A 20,003-nucleotide genomic window follows, 5' to 3' on the forward strand; every position below is an offset into this window, starting at 1 on the left:
GAATCTGAGAGGAGTCACAAATTTCCTTCCACCCAGCGTTCCCCCAAGTCTCCCGATAAAAATGATACCTCACTTGCGTGGGTAGGCCTAGCGCCCGCGACAGGAAACACCCCAAAGCGCAACGTGGACACATCCTAAATTTTGGAAGAAAACAGAGGTGTTTTTTGCGAAGTGCCTACCTGTAGATTTTGGCCTCTAGCTCAGCCGGCACCTAGGGAAACCTACCAAACCTGTGCATTTCTGAAAACTAGAGACCTAGGGGAATCCAAGGAGGGGTGACTTGCGGGGCTCGGACCAGGTTCTGTTACCCAGAATCCTTTGCAAACCTCAAAATTTGGCTAAAAAAACACATGTTCCTCACATTTCTGTGGCAGAAAGTTCTGGAATCTGAGAGGAGCCACAAATTTCCTTCCACCCAGCGTTCCCCCAAGTCTCACGATAAAAATGATACCTCACTTGCGTGGGTAGGCCTAGCGCCCGCGACAGGAAACACCCCAATGCGCAACGTGGACACATCCTAAATTTTGGAAGAAAACAGAGGTGTTTTTTGCGAAGTGCCTACCTGCAGATTTTGGTCTCTAGCTCAGACGGCACCTAGGGAAACCTACCAAACCTGTGCATTTCTGAAAACTAGAGACCTAGGGGAATCCAAGGAGGGGTGACTTGCGGGGCTCGGACCAGGTTCTGTTACCCAGAATCCTTTGGAAACCTCAAAATTTGGCTAAAAAAACACATGTTCCTCACATTTCTGTGGCAGAAAGTTCTGGAATCTGAGAGGAGCCACAAATTTCCTTCCACCCAGCGTTCCCCCAAGTCTCCCGATAAAAATGATACCTCACTTGCGTGGGTAGGCCTAGCGCTCGCGACAGGAAACACCCCAAAGCGCAACGTGGACACATCCTAAATTTTGGAAGAAAACAGAGGTGTTTTTTGCGAAGTGCCTACCTGTAGATTTTGGCCTCTAGCTCAGCCGGCACCTAGGGAAACCTACCAAACCTGTGCATTTCTGAAAACTAGAGACCTAGGGGAATCCAAGGAGGGGTGACTTGCGGGGCTCGGACCAGGTTCTGTTACACAGAAACCTTTGCAAACCTCAAAATTTGTCTAAAAAAACACATGTTCCTCACATTTCTGTGGCAGAAAGTTCTGGAATCTGAGAGGAGCCACAAATTTCCTTCCACCCAGCGTTCCCCCAAGTCTCCTGATAAAAATGATACCTCACTTGCGTGGGTAGGCCTAGCGCCCGCGACAGGAAACACCCCAAAGCGCAACGTGGACACATCCTAAATTTTGGAAGAAAACAGAGGTGTTTTTTGCGAAGTGCCTACCTGTAGATTTTGGCCTCTAGCTCAGCCGGCACCTAGGGAAACCTACCAAACCTGTGCATTTCTGAAAACTAGAGACCTAGGGGAATCCAAGGAGGGGTGACTTGCGGGGCTCGGACCAGGTTCTGTTACCCAGAATCCTTTGCAAACCTCAAAATTTGGCTAAAAAAACACATGTTCCTCACATTTCTGTGGCAGAAAGTTCTGGAATCTGAGAGGAGCCACAAATTTCCTTCCACCCAGCGTTCCCCCAAGTCTCCCGATAAAAATGATACCTCACTTGCGTGGGTAGGCCTAGCGCCCGCGACAGGAAACACCCCAATGCGCAACGTGGACACATCCTAAATTTTGGAAGAAAACAGAGGTGTTTTTTGCGAAGTGCCTACCTGTAGATTTTGGTCTCTAGCTCAGACGGCACCTAGGGAAACCTACCAAACCTGTGCATTTCTGAAAACTAGAGACCTAGGGGAATCCAAGGAGGGGTGACTTGCGGGGCTCGGACCAGGTTCTGTTACCCAGAATCCTTTGGAAACCTCAAAATTTGGCTAAAAAAACACATGTTCCTCACATTTCTGTGGCAGAAAGTTCTGGAATCTGAGAGGAGCCACAAATTTCCTTCCACCCAGCGTTCCCCCAAGTCTCCCGATAAAAATGATACCTCACTTGCGTGGGTAGGCCTAGCGCCCGCGACAGGAAACACCCCAAAGCGCAACGTGGACACATCCTAAATTTTGGAAGAAAACAAAGGTGTTTTTTGCGAAGTGCCTACCTGTATATTTTGGCCTCTAGCTCAGCCGGCACCTAGGGAAACCTACAAAACCTGTACATTTCTGAAAACTAGAGACCTAGGGGAATCCAAGGAGGGGTGACTTGCGGGGCTCGGACCAGGTTCTGTTACCCAGAATCCTTTGCAAACCTCAAAATTTGGCTAAAAAAACACATTTTCCTCACATTTCTGTGGCAGAAAGTTCTGGAATCTGAGAGGAGCCACAAATTTCCTTCCAACCAGCGTTCCCCCAAGTCTCCCGATAAAAATGATACCTCACTTGCGTGGGTAGGCCTAGCGCCCGCGACAGGAAACACCCCAAAGCGCAACGTGGACACATCCTAAATTTTGGAAGAAAACAGAGGTGTTTTTTGCGAAGTGCCTACCTGTAGATTTTTGCCTCTAGCTCAGACGGCACCTAGGGAAACCTACCAAACCTGTGCATTTCTGAAAACTAGAGACCTAGGGGAATCCAAGGAGGGGTGACTTGCAGGGCTCGGACCAGGTTCTGTTACCCAGAATCCTTTGCAAACCTCAAAATTTGGCTAAAAAAACACATGTTCCTCACATTTCTGTGGCAGAAAGTTCTGGAATCTGAGAGGAGCCACAAATTTCCTTCCACCCAGCGTTCCCCCAAGTCTCCCGATAAAAATGATACCTCACTTGCGTGGGTAGGCCTAGCGCCCGCGACAGGAAACACCCCAAAGCGCAACGTGGACACATCCTAAATTTTGGAAGAAAACAAAGGTGTTTTTTGCAAAGTGCCTACCTGTATATTTTGGCCTCTAGCTCAGCCGGCACCTAGGGAAACCTACCAAACCTGTGCATTTCTGAAAACTAGAGACCTAGGGGAATCCAAGGAGGGGTGACTTGCGGGGCTCGGACCAGGTTCTGTTACCCAGAATCCTTTGCAAACCTCAAAATTTGGCTAAAAAAACACATGTTCCTCACATTTCTGTGGCAGAAAGTTCTGGAATCTGAGAGGAGCCACAAATTTCCTTCCACCCAGCGTTCCCCCAAGTCTCCCGATAAAAATGATACCTCACTTGCGTGGGTAGGCCTAGCGCCCGCGACAGGAAACACCCCAAAGCGCAACGTGGACACATCCTAAATTTTGGAAGAAAACAGAGGTGTTTTTTGCGAAGTGCCTACCTGTAGATTTTGGCCTCTAGCTCAGACGGCACCTAGGGAAACCTACCAAACCTGTGCATTTCTGAAAACTAGAGACCTAGGGGAATCCAAGGAGGGGTGACTTGCGGGGCTCGGACCAGGTTCTGTTACCCAGAATCCTTTGCAAACCTCAAAATTTGGCTAAAAAAACACATGTTCCTCACATTTCTGTGGCAGAAAGTTCTGGAATCTGAGAGGAGCCACAAATTTCCTTCCACCCAGCGTTCCCCCAAGTCTCCCGATAAAAATGATACCTCACTTGCGTGGATAGGCCTAGCGCTTGCGACAGGAAACACCCCAAAGCGCAACGTGGACACATCCTAAATTTTGGAAGAAAACAGAGGTGTTTTTTGCGAAGTGCCTACCTGTAGATTTTGGCCTCTAGCTCAGCCGGCACCTAGGGAAACCTACCAAACCTGTGCATTTCTGAAAACTAGAGACCTAGGGGAATCCAAGGAGGGGTGACTTGCGGGGCTCGGACCAGGTTCTGTTACCCAGAAACCTTTGCAAACCTCAAAATTTGTCTAAAAAAACACATGTTCCTCACATTTCTGTGGCAGAAAGTTCTGGAATCTGAGAGGAGCCACAAATTTCCTTCCACCCAGCGTTCCCCCAAGTCTCCCGATAAAAATGATACCTCACTTGCGTGGGTAGGCCTAGCGCCCGCGACAGGAAACACCCCAAAGCGCAACGTGGACACATCCTAAATTTTGGAAGAAAACAGAGGTGTTTTTTGCAAAGTGCCTACCTGTAGATTTTGGCCTCTAGCTCAGCCGGCACCTAGGGAAACCTACCAAACCTGTGCATTTCTGAAAACTAGAGACCTAGGGGAATCCAAGGAGGGGTGACTTGCGGGGCTCGGACCAGGTTCTGTTACCCAGAATCCTTTGCAAACCTCAAAATTTGGCTAAAAAAACACATGTTCCTCACATTTCTGTGGCAGAAAGTTCTGGAATCTGAGAGGAGCCACAAATTTCCTTCCACCCAGCGTTCCCCCAAGTCTCCCGATAAAAATGATACCTCACTTGCGTGGGTAGGCCTAGCGCCCGCAACAGGAAACACCCCAATGCGCAACGTGGACACATCCTAAATTTTGGAAGAAAACAGAGGTGTTTTTTGCGAAGTGCCTACCTGTAGATTTTGGTCTCTAGCTCAGACGGCACCTAGGGAAACCTACCAAACCTGTGCATTTCTGAAAACTAGAGACCTAGGGGAATCCAAGGAGGGGTGACTTGCGGGGCTCGGACCAGGTTCTGTTACCCAGAATCCTTTGGAAACCTCAAAATTTGGCTAAAAAAACACATGTTCCTCACATTTCTGTGGCAGAAAGTTCTGGAATCTGAGAGGAGCCACAAATTTCCTTCCACCCAGCGTTCCCCCAAGTCTCCCGATAAAAATGATACCTCACTTGCGTGGGTAGGCCTAGCGCCCGCGACAGGAAACACCCCAAAGCGCAACGTGGACACATCCTAAATTTTGGAAGAAAACAAAGGTGTTTTTTGCGAAGTGCCTACCTGTATATTTTGGCCTCTAGCTCAGCCGGCACCTAGGGAAACCTACCAAACCTGTGCATTTCTGAACACTAGAGACCTAGGGGAATCCAAGGAGGGGTGACTTGCGGGGCTCGGACCAGGTTCTATTACCCAGAATCCTTTGCAAACCTCAAAATTTGGCTAAAAAAACACATGTTCATCACATTTCTGTGGCAGAAAGTTCTGGAATCTGAGAGGAGCCACAAATTTCCTTCCACCCAGCGTTCCCCCAAGTCTCCCGATAAAAATGATACCTCACTTGCGTGGGTAGGCCTAGCGCCCGCGACAGGAAACACCCCAAAGCGCAACGTGGACACATCCTAAATTTTGGAAGAAAACAGAGGTGTTTTTTGCGAAGAGCCTACCTGTAGATTTTGGCCTCTAGCTCAGACGGCACCTAGGGAAACCTACCAAACCTGTGCATTTCTGAAAACTAGAGACCTAGGGGAATCCAAGGAGGGGTGACTTGTGGGGCTCGGACCAGGTTCTGTTACCCAGAATCCTTTGCAAACCTCAAAATTTGGCTAAAAAAACACATGTTCCTCACATTTCTGTGGCAGAAAGTTCTGGAATCTGAGAGGAGCCACAAATTTCCTTCCACCCAGCGTTCCCCCAAGTCTCCCGATAAAAATGATACCTCACTTGCGTGGGTAGGCCTAGCGCCCGCGACAGGAAACACCCCAAAGCGCAACGTGGACACATCCTAAATTTTGGAAGAAAACAGAGGTGTTTTTTGCGAAGTGCCTACCTGTAGATTTTGGCCTCTAGCTCAGACGGCACCTAGGGAAACCTACCAAACCTGTGCATTTCTGAAAACTAGAGACCTAGGGGAATCCAAGGAGGGGTGACTTGCGGGGCTCGGAGCAGGTTCTGTTACCCAGAATCCTTTGCAAACCTCAAAATTTGGCTAAAAAAACACATGTTCCTCACATTTCTGTGGCAGAAAGTTCTGGAATCTGAGAGGAGCCACAAATTTCCTTCCACCCAGCGTTCCCCCAAGTCTCCCGATAAAAATGATACCTCACTTGCGTGGGTAGGCCTAGCGCCCGCGACAGGAAACACCCCAAAGCGCAACGTGGACACATCCTAAATTTTGGAAGAAAACAGAGGTGTTTTTTGCGAAGTGCCTACCTGTAGATTTTGGCCTCTAGTTCAGCCGGCACCTAGGGAAACCTACCAAACCTGTGCATTTCTGAAAACTAGAGACCTAGGGGAATCCAAGGAGGGGTGACTTGCGGGGCTCGGACCAGGTTCTGTTACCCAGAATCCTTTGCAAACCTCAAAATTTGGCTAAAAAAACACATGTTCCTCACATCTCTGTGGTAGAAAGTTCTGGAATCTGAGAGGAGCCACAAATTTCCTTCCACCCAGCGTTCCCCCAAGTCTCCCGATAAAAATGATACCTCACTTGCGTGGGTAGGTCTAGCGCCTGCGACAGGAAACACCCCAAAGCGCAACGTGGACACATCCCATTTTTTGAAAGAAAACAGTGCCTACCTGTGGATTTTGGCCTGTAGCTCAGACGGCACCTAGGGAAACCTACCAAACCTGTGCATTTCTGAAAACTAGAGACCTAGGGGAATCCAAGGAGGGGTGACTTGCGGGGCTCGGACCAGGTTCTGTTACCCAGAATCCTTTGCAAACCTCAAAATTTGGCTAAAAAAACACATGTTCCTCACATTTCTGTGGCAGAAAGTTCTGGAATCTGAGAGGAGTCACAAATTTCCTTCCACCCAGCGTTCCCCCAAGTCTCCCGATAAAAATGATACCTCACTTGCGTGGGTAGGCCTAGCGCCCGCGACAGGAAACACCCCAAAGCGCAACGTGGACACATCCTAAATTTTGGAAGAAAACAGAGGTGTTTTTTGCGAAGTGCCTACCTGTAGATTTTGGCCTCTAGCTCAGCCGGCACCTAGGGAAACCTACCAAACCTGTGCATTTCTGAAAACTAGAGACCTAGGGGAATCCAAGGAGGGGTGACTTGCGGGGCTCGGACCAGGTTCTGTTACCCAGAATCCTTTGCAAACCTCGTAATTTGGCTAAAAAAACACATGTTCCTCACATTTCTGTGGCAGAAAGTTCTGGAATCTGAGAGGAGCCACAAATTTCCTTCCACCCAGCGTTCCCCCAAGTCTCCCGATAAAAATGATACCTCACTTGCGTGGGTAGGCCTAGCGCCCGCGACAGGAAACACCCCAAAGCGCAACGTGGACACATCCTAAATTTTGGAAGAAAACAGAGGTGTTTTTTGCGAAGTGCCTACCTGTAGATTTTGGCCTCTAGTTCAGCCGGCACCTAGGGAAAAATACCAAACCTGTGCATTTCTGAAAACTAGAGACCTAGGGGAATCCAAGGAGGGGTGACTTGCGGGGCTCGGACCAGGTTCTGTTACCCAGAATCCTTTGCAAACCTCAAAATTTGGCTAAAAAAACACATGTTCCTCACATCTCTGTGGCAGAAAGTTCTGGAATCTGAGAGGAGCCACAAATTTCCTTCCACCCAGCGTTCCCCCAAGTCTCCCGATAAAAATGATACCTCACTTGCGTGGGTAGGCGCCTGCGACAGGAAACACCCCAAAGCGCAACGTGGACACATCCCATTTTTTGAAAGAAAACAGTGCCTACCTGTGGATTTTGGCCTGTAGCTCAGACGGCACCTAGGGAAACCTACCAAACCTGTGCATTTCTGAAAACTAGAGACCTAGGGGAATCCAAGGAGGGGTGACTTGCGGGGCTCGGACCAGGTTCTGTTACCCAGAATCCTTTGCAAACCTCAAAATTTGGCTAAAAAAACACATGTTCCTCACATTTCTGTGGCAGAAAGTTCTGGAATCTGAGAGGAGCCACAAATTTCCTTCCACCCAGCGTTCCCCCAAGTCTCCCGATAAAAATGATACCTCACTTGCGTGGGTAGGCCTAGCGCCCGCGACAGGAAACACCCCAAAGCGCAACGTGGACATATCCTAAATTTTGGAAGAAAACAGAGGTGTTTTTTGCGAAGTGCCTACCTGTAGATTTTGGTCTCTGGCTCAGACGGCACCTAGGGAAACCTACCAAACCTGTGCATTTCTGAAAACTAGAGACCTAGGGGAATCCAAGGAGGGGTGACTTGCGGGGCTCGGACCAGGTTCTGTTACCCAGAAACCTTTGCAAACCTCAAAATTTGGCTAAAAAAACACATGTTCCTAACATTTCTGTGGCAGAAAGTTCTGGAATCTGAGAGGAGCCACAAATTTCCTTCCACCCAGCGTTCCCCCAAGTCTCCCGATAAAAATGATACCTCACTTGCGTGGGTAGGCCTAGCGCTCGCGACAGGAAACACCCCAAAGCGCAACGTGGACACATCCTAAATTTTGGAAGAAAACAGAGGTGTTTTTTGCGAAGTGCCTACCTGTAGATTTTGGCCTCTAGCTCAGCCGGCACCTAGGGAAACCTACCAAACCTGTGCATTTCTGAAAACTAGAGACCTAGGGGAATCCAAGGAGGGGTGACTTGCGGGGCTCGGACCAGGTTCTGTTACCCAGAAACCTTTGCAAACCTCAAAATTTGTCTAAAAAAACACATGTTCCTCACATTTCTGTGGCAGAAAGTTCTGGAATCTGAGAGGAGCCACAAATTTCCTTCCACCCAGCGTTCCCCCAAGTCTCCCGATAAAAATGATACCTCACTTGCGTGGGTAGGCCTGGCGCCCGCGACAGGAAACACCCCAAAGCGCAACGTGGACACATCCTAAATTTTGGAAGAAAACAGAGGTGTTTTTTGCGAAGTGCCTACCTGTAGATTTTGGCCTCTAGCTCAGCCGGCACCTAGGGAAACCTACCAAACCTGTGCATTTCTGAAAACTAGAGACCTAGGGGAATCCAAGGAGGGGTGACTTGCGGGGCTCGGACCAGGTTCTGTTACCCAGAAACCTTTGCAAACCTCAAAATTTGGCTAAAAAAACACATGTTCCTAACATTTCTGTGGCAGAAAGTTCTGGAATCTGAGAGGAGCCACAAATTTCCTTCCACCCAGCGTTCCCCCAAGTCTCCCGATAAAAATGATACCTCACTTGCGTGGGTAGGCCTAGCGCCCGCGACAGGAAACACCCCAATGCGCAACGTGGACACATCCTAAATTTTGGAAGAAAACAGAGGTGTTTTTTGCGAAGTGCCTACCTGTAGATTTTGGTCTCTAGCTCAGACGGCACCTAGGGAAACCTACCAAACCTGTGCATTTCTGAAAACTAGAGACCTAGGGGAATCCAATGAGGGGTGACTTGCGGGGCTCGGACCAGGTTCTGTTACCCAGAATCCTTTGGAAACCTCAAAATTTGGCTAAAAAAACACATGTTCCTCACATTTCTGTGGCAGAAAGTTCTGGAATCTGAGAGGAGCCACAAATTTCCTTCCACCCAGCGTTCCCCCAAGTCTCCCTATAAAAATGATACCTCACTTGCGTGGGTAGGCCTAGCGCTCGCGACAGGAAACACCCCAAAGCGCAACGTGGACACATCCTAAATTTTGGAAGAAAACAGAGGTGTTTTTTGCGAAGTGCCTACCTGTAGATTTTGGCCTCTAGCTCAGCCGGCACCTAGGGAAACCTACCAAACCTGTGCATTTCTGAAAACTAGAGACCTAGGGGAATCCAAGGAGGGGTGACTTGCGGGGCTCGGACCAGGTTCTGTTACCCAGAAACCTTTGCAAACCTCAAAATTTGTCTAAAAAAACACATGTTCCTCACATTTCTGTGGCAGAAAGTTCTGGAATCTGAGAGGAGCCACAAATTTCCTTCCACCCAGCGTTCCCCCAAGTCTCCCGATAAAAATGATACCTCACTTGCGTGGGTAGGCCTAGCGCCCGCGACAGGAAACACCCCAAAGCGCAACGTGGACACATCCTAAATTTTGGAAGAAAACAGAGGTGTTTTTTGCGAAGTGCCTACCTGTAGATTTTGGCCTCTAGCTCAGCCGGCACCTAGGGAAACCTACCAAACCTGTGCATTTCTGAAAACTAGAGACCTAGGGGAATCCAAGGAGGGGTGACTTGCAGGGCTCGGACCAGGTTCTGTTACCCAGAATCCTTTGCAAACCTCAAAATTTGGCTAAAAAAACACATGTTCCTCACATTTCTGTGGCAGAAAGTTCTGGAATCTGAGAGGAGCCACAAATTTCCTTCCACCCAGCGTTCCCCCAAGTCTCCCGATAAAAATGATACCTCACTTGCGTGGGTAGGCCTAGCGCCCGCGACAGGAAACACCCCAATGCGCAACGTGGACACATCCTAAATTTTGGAAGAAAACAGAGGTGTTTTTTGCGAAGTGCCTACCTGTAGATTTTGGTCTCTAGCTCAGACGGCACCTAGGGAAACCTACCAAACCTGTGCATTTCTGAAAACTAGAGACCTAGGGGAATCCAAGGAGGGGTGACTTGCGGGGCTCGGACCAGGTTCTGTTACCCAGAATCCTTTGGAAACCTCAAAATTTGGCTGAAAAAACACATGTTCCTCACATTTCTGTGGCAGAAAGTTCTGGAATCTGAGAGGAGCCACAAATTTCCTTCCACCCAGCGTTCCCCCAAGTCTCCCCATAAAAATGATACCTCACTTGCGTGGGTAGGCCTAGCGCCCGCGACAGGAAACACCCCAAAGCGCAACGTGGACACATCCTAAATTTTGGAAGAAAACAAAGGTGTTTTTTGCGAAGTGCCTACCTGTATATTTTGGCCTCTAGCTCAGCCGGCACCTAGGGAAACCTACCAAACCTGTGCATTTCTGAAAACTAGAGACCTAGGGGAATCCAAGGAGGGGTGACTTGCGGGGCTCGGACCAGGTTCTGTTACCCAGAATCCTTTGCAAACCTCAAAATTTGGCTAAAAAAACACATGTTCATCACATTTCTGTGGCAGAAAGTTCTGGAATCTGAGAGGAGCCACAAATTTCCTTCCACCCAGCGTTCCCCCAAGTCTCCCGATAAAAATGATACCTCACTTGCATGGGTAGGCCTAGCGCCCGCGACAGGAAACACCCCAAAGCGCAACGTGGACACATCCTAAATTTTGGAAGAAAACAGAGGTGTTTTTTGCGAAGTGCCTACCTTTAGATTTTGGCCTCTAGCTCAGACGGCACCTAGGGAAACCTACCAAACCTGTGCATTTCTGAAAACTAGAGACCTAGGGGAATCCAAGGAGGGGTGACTTGTGGGGCTCGGACCAGGTTCTGTTACCCAGAATCCTTTGCAAACCTCAAAATTTGGCTAAAAAAACACATGTTCCTCACATTTCTGTGGCAAAAAGTTCTGGAATCTGAGAGGAGCCACAAATTTCCTTCCACCCAGCGTTCCCCCAAGTCTCCCGATAAAAATGATACCTCACTTGCGTGGGTAGGCCTAGCGCCCGCGACAGGAAACACCCCAAAGCGCAACGTGGACACATCCTAAATTTTGGAAGAAAACAGAGGTGTTTTTTGCGAAGTGCCTACCTGTAGATTTTGGCCTCTAGCTCAGACGGCACCTAGGGAAACCTACCAAACCTGTGCATTTCTGAAAACTAGAGACCTAGGGGAATCCAAGGAGGGGTGACTTGCGGGGCTCGGAGCAGGTTCTGTTACCCAGAATCCTTTGCAAACCTCAAAATTTGGCTAAAAAAACACATGTTCCTCACATTTCTGTGGCAGAAAGTTCTGGAATCTGAGAGGAGTCACAAATTTCCTTCCACCCAGCGTTCCCCCAAGTCTCCCGATAAAAATGATACCTCACTTGCGTGGGTAGGCCTAGCGCCCGCGACAGGAAACACCCCAAAGCGCAACGTGGACACATCCTAAATTTTGGAAGAAAACAGAGGTGTTTTTTGCGAAGTGCCTACCTGTAGATTTTGGCCTCTAGCTCAGTCGGCACCTAGGGAAACCTACCAAACCTGTGCATTTCTGAAAACTAGAGACCTAGGGGAATCCAAGGAGGGGTGACTTGTGGGGCTCGGACCAGGTTCTGTTACCCAGAATCCTTTGCAAACCTCGTAATTTGGCTAAAAAAACACATGTTCCTCACATTTCTGTGGCAGAAAGTTCTGGAATCTGAGAGGAGCCACAAATTTCCTTCCACCCAGCGTTCCCCCAAGTCTCCCGATAAAAATGATACCTCACTTGCGTGGGTAGGCCTAGCGCCCGCGACAGGAAACACCCCAAAGCGCAACGTGGACACATCCTAAATTTTGGAAGTAAACAGAGGTGTTTTTTGCGAAGTGCCTACCTGTAGATTTTGGCCTCTAGTTCAGCCGGCACCTAGGGAAACCTACCAAACCTGTGCATTTCTGAAAACTAGAGACCTAGGGGAATCCAAGGAGGGGTGACTTGCGGGGCTCGGACCAGGTTCTGTTACCCAGAATCCTTTGCAAACCTCAAAATTTGGCTAAAAAAACACATGTTCCTCACATCTCTGTGGCAGAAAGTTCTGGAATCTGAGAGGAGCCACAAATTTCCTTCCACCCAGCGTTCCCCCAAGTCTCCCGATAAAAATGATACCTCACTTGCGTGGGTAGGTCTAGCGCCTGCGACAGGAAACACCCCAAAGCGCAACGTGGACACATCCCATTTTTTGAAAGAAAACAGTGCCTACCTGTGGATTTTGGCCTGTAGCTCAGACGGCACCTAGGGAAACCTACCAAACCTGTGCATTTCTGAAAACTAGAGACCTAGGGGAATCCAAGGAGGGGTGACTTGCGGGGCTCGGACCAGGTTCTGTTACCCAGAATCCTTTGCAAACCTCAAAATTTGGCTAAAAAAACACATGTTCCTCACATTTCTGTGGCAGAAAGTTCTGGAATCTGAGAGGAGCCACAAATTTCCTTCCACCCAGCGTTCCCCCAAGTCTCCCGATAAAAATGATACCTCACTTGCGTGGGTAGGCCTAGCGCCCGCGACAGGAAACACCCCAAAGCGCAACGTGGACATATCCTAAATTTTGGAAGAAAACAGAGGTGTTTTTTGCGAAGTGCCTACCTGTAGATTTTGGTCTCTAGCTCAGACGGCACCTAGGGAAACCTACCAAACCTGTGCATTTCTGAAAACTAGAGACCTAGGGGAATCCAAGGAGGGGTGACTTGCGGGGCTCGGACCAGGTTCTGTTACCCAGAATCCTTTGGAAACCTCAAAATTTGGCTAAAAAAACACATGTTCCTCACATTTCTGTGGCAGAAAGTTCTGGAATCTGAGAGGAGCCACAAATTTCCTTCCACCCAGCGTTCCCCCAAGTCTCCCGATAAAAATGATACCTCACTTGCGTGGGTAGGCCTAGCGCCCGCGACAGGAAACACCCCAAAGCGCAACGTGGACACATCCTAAATTTTGGAAGAAAACAAAGGTGTTTTTTGCGAAGTGCCTACCTGTATATTTTGGCCTCTAGCTCAGCCGGCACCTAGGGAAACCTACCAAACCTGTGCATTTCTGAAAACTAGAGACCTAGGGGAATCCAAGGAGGGGTGACTTGCGGGGCTCGGACCAGGTTCTGTTACCCAGAATCCTTTGCAAACCTCAAAATTTGGCTAAAAAAACACATGTTCATCACATTTCTGTGGCAGAAAGTTCTGGAATCTGAGAGGAGCCACAAATTTCCTTCCACCCAGCGTTCCCCCAAGTCTCCCGATAAAAATGATACCTCACTTGCGTGGGTAGGCCTAGCGCCCGCGACAGGAAACACCCCAAAGCGCAACGTGGACACATCCTAAATTTTGGAAGAAAACAGAGGTGTTTTTTGCGAAGTGCCTACCTTTAGATTTTGGCCTCTAGCTCAGACGGCACCTAGGGAAACCTACCAAACCTGTGCATTTCTGAAAACTAGAGACCTAGGGGAATCCAAGGAGGGGTGACTTGTGGGGCTCGGACCAGGTTCTGTTACCCAGAATCCTTTGCAAACCTCAAAATTTGGCTAAAAAAACACATGTTCCTCACATTTCTGTGGCAGAAAGTTCTGGAATCTGAGAGGAGCCACAAATTTCCTTCCACCCAGCGTTCCCCCAAGTCTCCCGATAAAAATGATACCTCACTTGCGTGGGTAGGCCTAGCGCCCGCGACAGGAAACACCCCAAAGCGCAACGTGGACACATCCTAAATTTTGGAAGAAAACAGAGGTGTTTTTTGCGAAGTGCCTACCTGTAGATTTTGGCCTCTAGCTCAGACGGCACCTAGGGAAACCTACGAAACCTGTGCATTTCTGAAAACTAGAGACCTAGGGGAATCCAAGGAGGGGTGACTTGCGGGGCTCGGAGCAGGTTCTGTTACCCAGAATCCTTTGCAAACCTCAAAATTTGGCTAAAAAAACACATGTTCCTCACATTTCTGTGGCAGAAAGTTCTGGAATCTGAGAGGAGTCACAAATTTCCTTCCACCCAGCGTTCCCCCAAGTCTCCCGATAAAAATGATACCTCACTTGCGTGGGTAGGCCTAGCGCCCGCGACAGGAAACACCCCAAAGCGCAACGTGGACACATCCTAAATTTTGGAAGAAAACAGAGGTGTTTTTTGCGAAGTGCCTACCTGTAGATTTTGGCCTCTAGCTCAGTCGGCACCTAGGGAAACCTACCAAACCTGTGCATTTCTGAAAACTAGAGACCTAGGGGAATCCAAGGAGGGGTGACTTGCGGGGCTCGGACCAGGTTCTGTTACCCAGAATCCTTTGCAAACCTCGTAATTTGGCTAAAAAAACACATGTTCCTCACATTTCTGTGGCAGAAAGTTCTGGAATCTGAGAGGAGCCACAAATTTCCTTCCACCCAGCGTTCCCCCAAGTCTCCCGATAAAAATGATACCTCACTTGCGTGGGTAGGCCTAGCGCCCGCGACAGGAAACACCCCAAAGCGCAACGTGGACACATCCTAAATTTTGGAAGAAAACAGAGGTGTTTTTTGCGAAGTGCCTACCTGTAGATTTTGGCCTCTAGTTCAGCCGGCACCTAGGGAAACCTACCAAACCTGTGCATTTCTGAAAACTAGAGACCTAGGGGAATCCAAGGAGGGGTGACTTGCGGGGCTCGGACCAGGTTCTGTTACCCAGAATCCTTTGCAAACCTCAAAATTTGGCTAAAAAAACACATGTTCCTCACATCTCTGTGGCAGAAAGTTCTGGAATCTGAGAGGAGCCACAAATTTCCTTCCACCCAGCGTTCCCCCAAGTCTCCCGATAAAAATGATACCTCACTTGCGTGGGTAGGTCTAGCGCCTGCGACAGGAAACACCCCAAAGCGCAACGTGGACACATCCCATTTTTTGAAAGAAAACAGTGCCTACCTGTGGATTTTGGCCTGTAGCTCAGACGGCACCTAGGGAAACCTACCAAACCTGTGCATTTCTGAAAACTAGAGACCTAGGGGAATCCAAGGAGGGGTGACTTGCGGGGCTCGGACCAGGTTCTGTTACCCAGAATCCTTTGCAAACCTCAAAATTTGGCTAAAAAAACACATGTTCCTCACATTTCTGTGGCAGAAAGTTCTGGAATCTGAGAGGAGCCACAAATTTCCTTCCACCCAGCGTTCCCCCAAGTCTCCCGATAAAAATGATACCTCACTTGCGTGGGTAGGCCTAGCGCCCGCGACAGGAAACACCCCAAAGCGCAACGTGGACATATCCTAAATTTTGGAAGAAAACAGAGATGTTTTTTGCGAAGTGCCTACCTGTAGATTTTGGTCTCTAGCTCAGACGGCACCTAGGGAAACCTACCAAACCTGTGCATTTCTGAAAACTAGAGACCTAGGGGAATCCAAGGAGGGGTGACTTGCGGGGCTCGGACCAGGTTCTGTTACCCAGAATCCTTTGGAAACCTCAAAATTTGGCTAAAAAAACACATGTTCCTCACATTTCTGTGGCAGAAAGTTCTGGAATCTGAGAGGAGCCACAAATTTCCTTCCACCCAGCGTTCCCCCAAGTCTCCCAATAAAAATGATACCTCACTTGCGTGGGTAGGCCTAGCGCCCGCGACAGGAAACACCCCAAAGCGCAACGTGGACACATCCTAAATTTTGGAAGAAAACAAAGGTGTTTTTTGCGAAGTGCCTACCTGTATATTTTGGCCTCTAGCTCAGCCGGCACCTAGGGAAACCTACCAAACCTGTGCATTTCTGAAAACTAGAGACCTAGGGGAATCCAAGGAGGGGTGACTTGCGGGGCTCGGACCAGGTTCTGTTACCCAGAATCCTTTGCAAACCTCAAAATTTGGCTAAAAAAACACATGTTCATCACATTTCTGTGGCAGAAAGTTCTGGAATCTGAGAGGAGCCACAAATTTCCTTCCACCCAGCGTTCCCCCAAGTCTCCCGATAAAAATGATACCTCACTTGCGTGGGTAGGCCTAGCGCCCGCGACAGGAAACACCCCAAAGCGCAACGTGGACACATCCTAAATTTTGGAAGAAAACAGAGGTGTTTTTTGCGAAGTGCCTACCTTTAGATTTTGGCCTCTAGCTCAGACGGCACCTAGGGAAACCTACCAAACCTGTGCATTTCTGAAAACTAGAGACCTAGGGGAATCCAAGGAGGGGTGACTTGTGGGGCTCGGACCAGGTTCTGTTACCCAGAATCCTTTGCAAACCTCAAAATTTGGCTAAAAAAACACATGTTCCTCACATTTCTGTGGCAGAAAGTTCTGGAATCTGAGAGGAGCCACAAATTTCCTTCCACCCAGCGTTCCCCCAAGTCTCCCGATAAAAATGATACCTCACTTGCGTGGGTAGGCCTAGCGCCCGCGACAGGAAACACCCCAAAGCGCAACGTGGACACATCCTAAATTTTGGAAGAAAACAGAGGTGTTTTTTGCGAAGTGCCTACCTGTAGATTTTGGCCTCTAGCTCAGACGGCACCTAGGGAAACCTACGAAACCTGTGCATTTCTGAAAACTAGAGACCTAGGGGAATCCAAGGAGGGGTGACTTGCGGGGCTCGGAGCAGGTTCTGTTACCCAGAATCCTTTGCAAACCTCAAAATTTGGCTAAAAAAACACATGTTCCTCACATTTCTGTGGCAGAAAGTTCTGGAATCTGAGAGGAGTCACAAATTTCCTTCCACCCAGCGTTCCCCCAAGTCTCCCGATAAAAATGATACCTCACTTGCGTGGGTAGGCCTAGCGCCCGCGACAGGAAACACCCCAAAGCGCAACGTGGACACATCCTAAATTTTGGAAGAAAACAGAGGTGTTTTTTGCGAAGTGCCTACCTGTAGATTTTGGCCTCTAGCTCAGTCGGCACCTAGGGAAACCTACCAAACCTGTGCATTTCTGAAAACTAGAGACCTAGGGGAATCCAAGGAGGGGTGACTTGCGGGGCTCGGACCAGGTTCTGTTACCCAGAATCCTTTGCAAACCTCGTAATTTGGCTAAAAAAACACATGTTCCTCACATTTCTGTGGCAGAAAGTTCTGGAATCTGAGAGGAGCCACAAATTTCCTTCCACCCAGCGTTCCCCCAAGTCTCCCGATAAAAATGATACCTCACTTGCGTGGGTAGGCCTAGCGCCCGCGACAGGAAACACCCCAAAGCGCAACGTGGACACATCCTAAATTTTGGAAGAAAACAGAGGTGTTTTTTGCGAAGTGCCTACCTGTAGATTTTGGCCTCTAGTTCAGCCGGCACCTAGGGAAACCTACCAAACCTGTGCATTTCTGAAAACTAGAGACCTAGGGGAATCCAAGGAGGGGTGACTTGCGGGGCTCGGACCAGGTTCTGTTACCCAGAATCCTTTGCAAACCTCAAAATTTGGCTAAAAAAACACATGTTCCTCACATCTCTGTGGCAGAAAGTTCTGGAATCTGAGAGGAGCCACAAATTTCCTTCCACCCAGCGTTCCCCCAAGTCTCCCGATAAAAATGATACCTCACTTGCGTGGGTAGGTCTAGCGCCTGCGACAGGAAACACCCCAAAGCGCAACGTGGACACATCCCATTTTTTGAAAGAAAACAGTGCCTACCTGTGGATTTTGGCCTGTAGCTCAGACGGCACCTAGGGAAACCTACCAAACCTGTGCATTTCTGAAAACTAGAGACCTAGGGGAATCCAAGGAGGGGTGACTTGCGGGGCTCGGACCAGGTTCTGTTACCCAGAATCCTTTGCAAACCTCAAAATTTGGCTAAAAAAACACATGTTCCTCACATCTCTGTGGCAGAAAGTTCTGGAATCTGAGAGGAGCCACAAATTTCCTTCCACCCAGCGTTCCCCCAAGTCTCCCGATAAAAATGATACCTCACTTGCGTGGGTAGGCCTAGCGCCCGCGACAGGAAACACCCCAAAGCGCAACGTGGACATATCCTAAATTTTGGAAGAAAACAGAGGTGTTTTTTGCGAAGTGCCTACCTGTAGATTTTGGTCTCTAGCTCAGACGGCACCTAGGGAAACCTACCAAACCTGTGCATTTCTGAAAACTAGAGACCTAGGGGAATCCAAGGAGGGGTGACTTGCGGGGCTCGGACCAGGTTCTGTTACCCAGAAACCTTTGCAAACCTCAAAATTTGGCTAAAAAAACACATGTTCCTAACATTTCTGTGGCAGAAAGTTCTGGAATCTGAGAGGAGCCACAAATTTCCTTCCACCCAGCGTTCCCCCAAGTCTCCCGATAAAAATGATACCTCACTTGCGTGGGTAGGCCTAGCGCCCGCGACAGGAAACACCCCAAAGCGCAACGTGGACACATCCTAAATTTTGGAAGAAAACAGAGGTGTTTTTTGCGAAGTGCCTACCTGTAGATTTTGGCCTCTAGCTCAGCCGGCACCTAGGGAAACCTACCAAACCTGTGCATTTCTGAAAACTAGAGACCTAGGGGAATCCAAGGAGGGGTGACTTGCGGGGCTCGGACCAGGTTCTGTTACCCAGAATCCTTTGCAAACCTCAAAATTTGGCTAAAAAAACACATGTTCCTCACATTTCTGTGGCAGAAAGTTCTGGAATCTGAGAGGAGCCACAAATTTCCATCCACCCAGCGTTCCCCCATGTCTCCCGATAAAAATGATACCTCACTTGCGTGGGTAGGCCTAGCGCCCGCGAAAGAAAACACCCCAAAGCGCAACGTGGACACATCCTAAATTTTGGAAGAAAACAGAGGTGTTTTTTGCGAAGTGCCTACCTGTAGATTTTGGCCTCTAGCTCAGCCGGCACCTAGGGAAACCTACCAAACCTGTGCATTTCTGAAAACTAGAGACCTAGGGGAATCCAAGGAGGGGTGACTTGCGGGGCTCGGACCAGGTTCTGTTACCCAGAATCATTTGCAAACCTCAAAATTTGGCTAAAAAAACACATGTTCCTCACATTTCTGTGGCAGAAAGTTCTGGAATCTGAGAGGAGCCACAAATTTCCTTCCACCCAGCGTTCCCCCATGTCTCCCGATAAAAATGATACCTCACTTGCGTGGGTAGGCCTAGCGCCCGCGACAGGAAACACCCCAAAGCGCAACGTGGACACATCCTAAATTTTGGAAGAAAACAGAGGTGTTTTTTGCGAAGTGCCTACCTGTAGATTTTGGCCTCTAGCTCAGCCGGCACCTAGGGAAACCTACCAAACCTGTGCATTTCTGAAAACTAGAGACCTAGGGGAATCCAAGGAGGGGTGACTTGCGGGGCTCGGACCAGGTTCTGTTACCCAGAATCCTTTGCAAACCTCAAAATATGGCTAAAAAAACAAATGTTCCTCACATTTCTGTGGCAGAAAGTTCTGGAATCTGAGAGGAGCCACAAATTTCCTTCCACCCAGCGTTCCCCCAAGTCTCCCGATAAAAATGATACCTCACTTGCGTGGGTAGGCATAGCGCCCCCGACAGGAAACACCCCAAAGCGCAACGTGGACACATCCTAAATTTTGGAAGAAAACAGAGGTGTTTTTTGCGAAGTGCCTACCTGTAGATTTTGGTCTCTAGCTCAGACGGCACCTAGGGAAACCTACCAAACCTGTGCATTTCTGAAAACTAGAGACCTAGGGGAATCCAAGGAGGGGTGACTTGCGGGGCTCGGACCAGGTTCTGTTACCCAGAATCCTTTGCAAACCTCAAAATTTGGCTAAAAAAACACATGTTCCTCAAATTTCTGTGGCAGAAAGTTCTGGAATCTGAGAGGAGCCAAAAATTTCCTTCCACCCAGCGTTCCCCCAAGTCTCCCGATAAAAATGATACCTCACTTGCGTGGGTAGGCCTAGCGCCCGCGACAGGAAACACCCCAAAGCGCAACGTGGACACATCCTAAATTTTGGAAGAAAACAGAGGTGTTTTTTGCGAAGTGCCT

This window comes from Pleurodeles waltl, chromosome 3_1 (assembly GCF_031143425.1).
Source record: "Pleurodeles waltl isolate 20211129_DDA chromosome 3_1, aPleWal1.hap1.20221129, whole genome shotgun sequence".
Lineage (NCBI taxonomy): Eukaryota > Metazoa > Chordata > Amphibia > Caudata > Salamandridae > Pleurodeles > Pleurodeles waltl.